Below are 7,851 nucleotides of genomic sequence, written 5' to 3' on the forward strand. Positions count from 1 at the left end.
CCTGTAGGTAATCTGCTCCTGTATATAGTATATACCTGTGTCATCTCCTCCTGTATATAGTATATACCTGTATGTCATCTCCTCCTGTATGTAGTATGTACCTGTATGTCATCTCCTCCTGCATATAGTATATACCTGTGTGTCATCTCCCCTGTAAATAGTATATACCTGTGTGTCATCTCCTGTATATAGTATATATATCTGTATGTCATCTCCTCCTGTATTAGCCCTCGTTCACACGTTATTTGGTCAGTATTTTTACCTCAGTATTTGTAAGCTAAAATGGCAGCCTGATAAATCCCCAGCCAACAGTAAGCCCACCCCCTGGCAGTATATATTAGCTCACACATACACATAATAGACTGGTCATGTGACTGACAGCTGCCAGATTCCTATATGGTACATTTGTTGCTCTTGTAGTTTGTCTGCTTATTAATCAGATTTTTATTTTTGAAGGATAATACCAGACTTGTGTGTGTTTTAGGGCGAGTTTCATGTGTCAAGTTGTGTGTGTTGAGTTGCGTGTGGCGACATGCATGTAGCGACTTTTGTGAGATGAGTTTTGTGTGGCGACATGCGTGTAGCAACATTTTGTGTGTCGAGTTGCATGTGACAGGTTAGTGTAGCAAGTTGTGTGCAGCAAGATTTGTGCATGGCGAGTTTTGCGCGTGGCGAGTTTTATGTGTGGTGCGTTTTGAGTATGTGCAAGTTTTGTGTGAGGCAACTTTTGCATGTGGTGCAACTTTTGTACATGTGGCAATTTTTCTGTGTGCAAGTTTTGCATGAGGTGAGTTTTCCATGAGGTGAGTTTTGCACGTGTGGCGAGTTTTGCGTGAGCCTAGTTTTGCACGTGGCGAGTTTTGCATGTAGCGAGTTTTGCGCGTTGCGAGTTTTGAGTGGTGACTTTTGTGTTTCGACTTTTATGTGGCGAGGTTGGTGTGTGTGTGGTGAAATGTGTGCTGAGGGTCGTATATGTGTTCAAGCACGTGGTAGTGTGTGGCGCATTTTGTGTTTGTGTTCATATCCCCGTGTGTGGTGAGTATCCCATGTCGGGGCCCCACCTTAGCAACTGTACGGTATATACTCTTTGGCGCCATCGCTCTCATTCTTTAAGTCCTCATTGTTCACATCTGGCAGCTGTCAATTTTCCTCTAACACTTTTCCCTTCACTTTTTCCCCATTATGTAGATAGGGGCAAAATTGTTTGGTGAATTGGAACGCGCGGGGTTAAAATTTCACCTCACAACATAGCCTATGACGCTCTTGGGGTCCAGACGTGTGACTGTGCAAAATTTTGTGGCTGTAGCTGCGACGGTGCAGATGCCAATCCAAGACATACACACATACATACATACACACATTCAGCTTTATATATTAGATATACCTGTATGTAATCTCCTGTATATAGTATATACCTGTGTGTCATCTCACCTATATATAGTATATATCTGTGTGTCATCTCCTCCTGTATATAGTATATACCTGTATGTCATCTCCTCCTATACATAGCTTATACCTTTATGTCATCTCCTCCTGTATATACTATATACCTGTAGGTAATCTGCTCCTGTATATAGTATATACCTGTGTCATCTCCTCCTGTATATAGTATATACCTGTATGTCATCTCCTCCTGTATGTAGTATGTACCTGTATGTCATCTCCTCCTGCATATAGTATATACCTGTGTGTCATCTCCCCTGTAAATAGTATATACCTGTGTGTCATCTCCTGTATATAGTATATATATCTGTATGTCATCTCCTCCTGTATTAGCCCTCGTTCACACGTTATTTGGTCAGTATTTTTACCTCAGTATTTGTAAGCTAAAATGGCAGCCTGATAAATCCCCAGCCAACAGTAAGCCCACCCCCTGGCAGTATATATTAGCTCACACATACACATAATAGACTGGTCATGTGACTGACAGCTGCCAGATTCCTATATGGTACATTTGTTGCTCTTGTAGTTTGTCTGCTTATTAATCAGATTTTTATTTTTGAAGGATAATACCAGACTTGTGTGTGTTTTAGGGCGAGTTTCGTGTGTCAAGTTGTGTGTGTTGAGTTGCGTGTGGCGACATGCATGTAGGGACTTTTGCGAGATGAGTTTTGTGTGGCGACATGCGTGTAGCAACTTTTTGTGTGTCGAGTTGCATGTGACAGGTTAGTGTAGCAAGTTGTGTGCAGCAAGTTTTGCGCATGGCGAGTTTTGCGCGTGGCGAGTTTTATGTGTGGTGCCTTTTGAGTATGTGCAAGTTTTGTGTGAGGCAACTTTTGCATGTGTGGTGAAATGTGCGCTGAGGGTGGTATATGTGTTCGAGCACGTGGTAGTGTGTGGCGCATTTTGTGTGTGTTCATATCCCCGTGGTGGTGTGGTGATTATCCCATGTCGGGGCCCCTCCTTAGCAACTGTACAGTATATACTCTTTGGCGCCATCGCTGTCATTCTTTAAGTCCCCCTTGTTCACATCTGGCAGCTGTTAATTTGCCTCCAACACTTTTCCTTTCATTTTTTCCCCATTATGTAGATAGGGGCAAAATTGTTTGGTGAATTGGAAAGCGCGGGGTTAAAATTTCACCTCACAACATAGCCTATGACGCTCTCGGGGTCCAGACGTGTGACTGTGCAAAATTTTGTGGCTGTAGCTGCGACGGTTGAGATGCCAATCCCGGACGGACATACGGACATACATACATACATATATATACAGGTCCTTCTCAAAAAATTAGCATATAGTGTTAAATTTCATTATTTACCATAATGTAATGATTACAATTAAACTTTCATATATTATAGATTCCTTATCCACCAACTGAAATTTGTCAGGTCTTTTATTGTTTTAATACTGATGATTTTGGCATACAACTCCTGATAACCCAAAAAACCTGTCTCAATAAATTAGCATATTTCACCCGTCCAATCAAATAAAAGTGTTTTTTAATAACAAACAAAAAAACCATCAAATAATAATGTTCAGTTATGCACTCAATACTTTGTCGGGAATCCTTTGGCAGAAATGACTGCTTCAATGCGGCGTGGCATGGAGGCAATCAGCCTGTGACACTGCTGAGATGTTATGGAGGCCCAGGATGCTTCAATAGCGGCCTTAAGCTCATCCAGAGTGTTGGGTCTTGCGTCTCTCAACTTTCTCTTCACAATATCCCACAGATTCTCTATGGGGTTCAGGTCAGGAGAGTTGGCAGGCCAATTGAGCACAGTAATACCATGGTCAGTAAACCATTTACCAGTGGTTTTGGCACTGTGAGCAGGTGCCAGGTCGTGCTGAAAAATGAAATCTTCATCTCCATAAAGCATTTCAGCCGATGGAAGCATGAAGTGCTCCAAAATCTCCTGATAGCTAGCTGCATTGACCCTGCCCTTGATGAAACACAGTGGACCAACACCAGCAGCTGACATGGCACCCCACACCATCACTGACTGTGGGTACTTGACACTGGACTTCAGGCATTTTGGCATTTCCTTCTCCCCAGTCTTCCTCCAGACTCTGGCACCTTGATTTCCGAATGACATGCAAAATTTGCTTTCATCAGAAAAAAGTACTTGGGACCACTTAGCAACAGTCCAGTGCTGCTTCTCTGTAGCCCAGGTCAGGCGCTTCTGCTGCTGTTTATGGTTCAAAAGTGGCTTTACCTGGGGAATGCGGCACCTGTAGCCCATTTCCTGCACACGCCTTTCCACACCAGACTCAGTCCACTGCTTCCTCAGGTTACCCAAGGTCTGGAATCGGTCCTTCTCCACAATCTTCCTCAGGGTCCGGTCACCTCTTCTCGTTGTACAGCGTTTTCTGCCACATTGTTTCCTTCCAACAGACTTACCATTGAGGTGCCTTGATACAGCACTCTGGGAACAGCCTATTTGTTGAGAAATTTCTTTCTGGGTCTTACCCTCTTGCTTGAGGGTGTCAATGATGGCCTTCTTGACATCTGTCAGGTCGCTAGTCTTACCCATGATGGGGGTTTTGAGTAATGAACCAGGCAGGGAGTTTTTAAAAGCCTCAGGTATCTTTTGCATGTGTTTAGAGTTAATTAGTTGATTCAGAAGATTAGGGTAATAGGTCGTTTAGAGAACCTTTTCTTGATATGCTAATTTATTGAGACAGGTTTTTTGGGTTATCAGGAGTTGTAGGCCAAAATCATCAGTATTAAAACAATAAAAGACCTGACAAATTTCAGTTGGTGGATAATGAATCTATAATATATGAAAGTTTAATTGTAATCATTACATTATGGTAAATAATGAAATTTAACACTATATGCTAATTTTTTGAGAAGGACCTGTATGTCAGGTTACAAGCTACAAAGTGCCCAATGCTCCGGCATTATAGTGTTCAAAAAAGTTTTTATTATTATATTTGTTATATATAATTACAATAGTAATCCAAACTATATTGATATAAAGTGCCAATGTGCCTGCACCTTTTATCATTTGGGTGTGTTTTTGGTGTATATATATATATATATATATATATATATATATATATATATATATATATATATATATATATATATATATATATATATATACACAGGTCCTTCTCAAAAAATTAGCATATAGTGTTAAATTTCACTATTTACCATAATGTAATGATTACAATTAAACTTTCATATACTATAGATTCATTATCCACCAACTGAAATTTGTCAGGTCTTTTATTGTTTTAATACTGATGATTTTGGCATACAACTCCTGATAACCCAAAAAACCTGTCTCAATAAATTAGCATATTTCACCCGACCAATCAAATAAAAGTGTTTTTTAATACCAAACAAAAAAACCATCAAATAATAATGTTCAGTTATGCACTCAATACTTGGTCGGGAATCCTTTGGCAGAAATGACTGCTTCAATGCGGCGTGGCATGGAGGCAATCAGCCTGTGACACTGCTGAGATGTTATGGAGGCCCAGGATGCTTCAATAGCGGCCTTAAGCTCATCCAGAGTGTTGGGTCTTGCGTCTCTCAACTTTCTCTTCACAATATCCCACAGATTCTCTATGGGGTTCAGGTCAGGAGAGTTGGCAGGCCAATTGAGCACAGTAATACCATGGTCAGTAAACCATTTACCAGTGGTTTTGGCACTGTGAGCAGGTGCCAGGTCGTGCTGAAAAATGAAATCTTCATCTCCATAAAGCATTTCAGCCGATGGAAGCATGAAGTGCTCCAAAATCTCCTGATAGCTAGCTGCATTGACCCTGCCCTTGATGAAACACAGTGGACCAACACCAGCAGCTGACATGGCACCCCACACCATCACTGACTGTGGGTACTTGACACTGGACTTCAGGCATTTTGGCATTTCCTTCTCCCCAGTCTTCCTCCAGACTCTGGCACCTTGATTTCCGAATGACATGCAAAATTTGCTTTCATCAGAAAAAAGTACTTGGGACCACTTAGCAACAGTCCAGTGCTGCTTCTCTGTAGCCCAGGTCAGGCGCTTCTGCCGCTGTTTATGGTTCAAAAGTGGCTTTACCTGGGGAATGCGGCACCTGTAGCCCATTTCCTGCACACGCCTGTGCACGGTGGCTCTGGATGTTTCCACACCAGACTCAGTCCACTGCTTCCTCAGGTTCCCCAAGGTCTGGAATCGGTCCTTCTCCACAATCTTCCTCAGGGTCCGGTCACCTCTTCTCGTTGTACAGCGTTTTCTGCCACATTGTTTCCTTCCAACAGACTTACCATTGAGGTGCCTTGATACAGCACTCTGGGAACAGCCGATTTGTTGAGAAATTTCTTTCTGGGTCTTACCCTCTTGCTTGAGGGTGTCAATGATGGCCTTCTTGACATCTGTCAGGTCGCTAGTCTTACCCATGATGGGGGTTTTGAGTAATGAACCAGGCAGGGAGTTTTTAAAAGCCTCAGGTATCTTTTGCATGTGTTTAGAGTTAATTAGTTGATTCAGAAGATTAGGGTAATAGGTCGTTTAGAGAACCTTTTCTTGATATGCTAATTTATTGAGACAGGTTTTTTGGGTTATCAGGAGTTGTATGCCAAAATCATCAGTATTAAAACAATAAAAGACCTGACAAATTTCAGTTGGTGGATAATGAATCTATAGTATATGAAAGTTTAATTGTAATCATTACATTATGGTAAATAATGAAATTTAACACTATATGCTAATTTTTTGAGAAGGACCTGTGTGTGTGTATATATATATATATATATATATATATATATATATATATATATATATATATATATATATATTTTATACTGTTTAATGATTAGGAAGCTTGTATTTTTTTATTTTTTGGTGGGGTGGGGGGGTGGGGGTGTTTGCACATGAGAAACTGATGAAATACCAATAGTAAAAATAGATACGGCCCAATAATGGCTGAAAATCAAATCCAGTGCACTGATGAGATGATTCTTCCCTCCACCACCCTACAGAAAAAAACAGACGGTGAGGGTCTTAATGAGGTCTTACACTTTAAGCCCTGATAGGGTTTAATTTACCCTTTGGCGGCACTGCATGGAAATGAGAACCCTCAGAGGTCGAAGCTATGGGACTCTGATCTTATAGTCAAGACCCTTCTACCCTAGGGAAATCAGTAGGTGCAAGCGGCGCCTTCCTGATGTCACAACGGCAAAAGTCACGCTCTGCGGCTATAAGCACATGTTATCCGACCCATTTGGCGGAGTCGTTCGCAGCACCTTCCCACCTATTTCTTCATCCCCATTTTTTTTTGATTGACAGCTCTGGCTTTACAGGAGCCAAAGGATGAAAGAAGATGGAAAACAAGTAGCAAGAATGGCGAACTGAGCTGCCCAGCAGCGCCCCGGTGCTTGGTTTCAATAGTTTGGTACAGACAGTCTTCCATTAACCATCTGTATGTAAAATTCAGAGACAGGCTCATTTATCACTAAACCTAAAATCCAACGTGATTCAAGGAAAGGGAAAAAACACAAACATTGAGAAACAATATATCATACACTTCATATTTGCCAATTATATGGAGCAGAGCGCAGTACCCCCATTCTACCTGTAGGCGATGCTGCTGCCATTAATGTACATTAGGATCTCATTTAAGCCGGTGACTCCCAACAAGTCAATTAGTTGAGATCCCAAAGTGTTTTACCCAACAGGCGTCACTTATAGCTTACAATGCCGCATCTCTCACAACCCTGAACCAGCAGTGAGAAGATGCTCTGCAGCCAGAAACCTGCAACATCCTGAAAGCAGCTCTGGTTGTATAATGCAGCCGACCTCTCACGCTAGGTCAGTATAATTATAGTATGTGCTATGGTAGTGAGCGCTCCGATAACAGACGCGCTACGGTATGTCTAGCACATGGGGGCACGGGATGGGGACATCACACAGGGATTCAACAAAACACTAAGCAGAAAAATCTCTATTGTGGCTCCTTAGGCCCCGCACTAATCGCAGCAGTGTAGCATTAAGATTACACTTTAACTTATCATATGTTAGAAAAGTGAGTGACACCTAACATATTATACAATATTATATTTGCCCATTTAAATTGTAGGCTTATAGCCCAAGAGCGGCATGTTTAGGATGATAGGTCCCATCAGAGAAGTGTCACCTTGACATGGTTGATGGGCACACATGAATTGGCCAATTTATGCACTAAGAACCTTCAGCTTTGTCAGTACGCTACATTTTATTCAGCAACAATGTAGTTTAGATCTCATGTTTGCATTTATCTTGGTCCTTACAGAGTGCTGCGGGGCCCCTTTTTTGTATGCTATGCAGCAGTCATTGCAGCTTGCACCTGTTCACACTATATGGAGGTGCTGGTCAAGTTTTTTTGTTTTTCTAACATATTATACCAGTCTCTTCTGAGCACATTAGAAATCCTGTATGACT

This window comes from Ranitomeya variabilis, chromosome 2, assembly GCF_051348905.1.
Source record: "Ranitomeya variabilis isolate aRanVar5 chromosome 2, aRanVar5.hap1, whole genome shotgun sequence".
Classification (NCBI taxonomy): Eukaryota; Metazoa; Chordata; class Amphibia; order Anura; family Dendrobatidae; genus Ranitomeya; species Ranitomeya variabilis.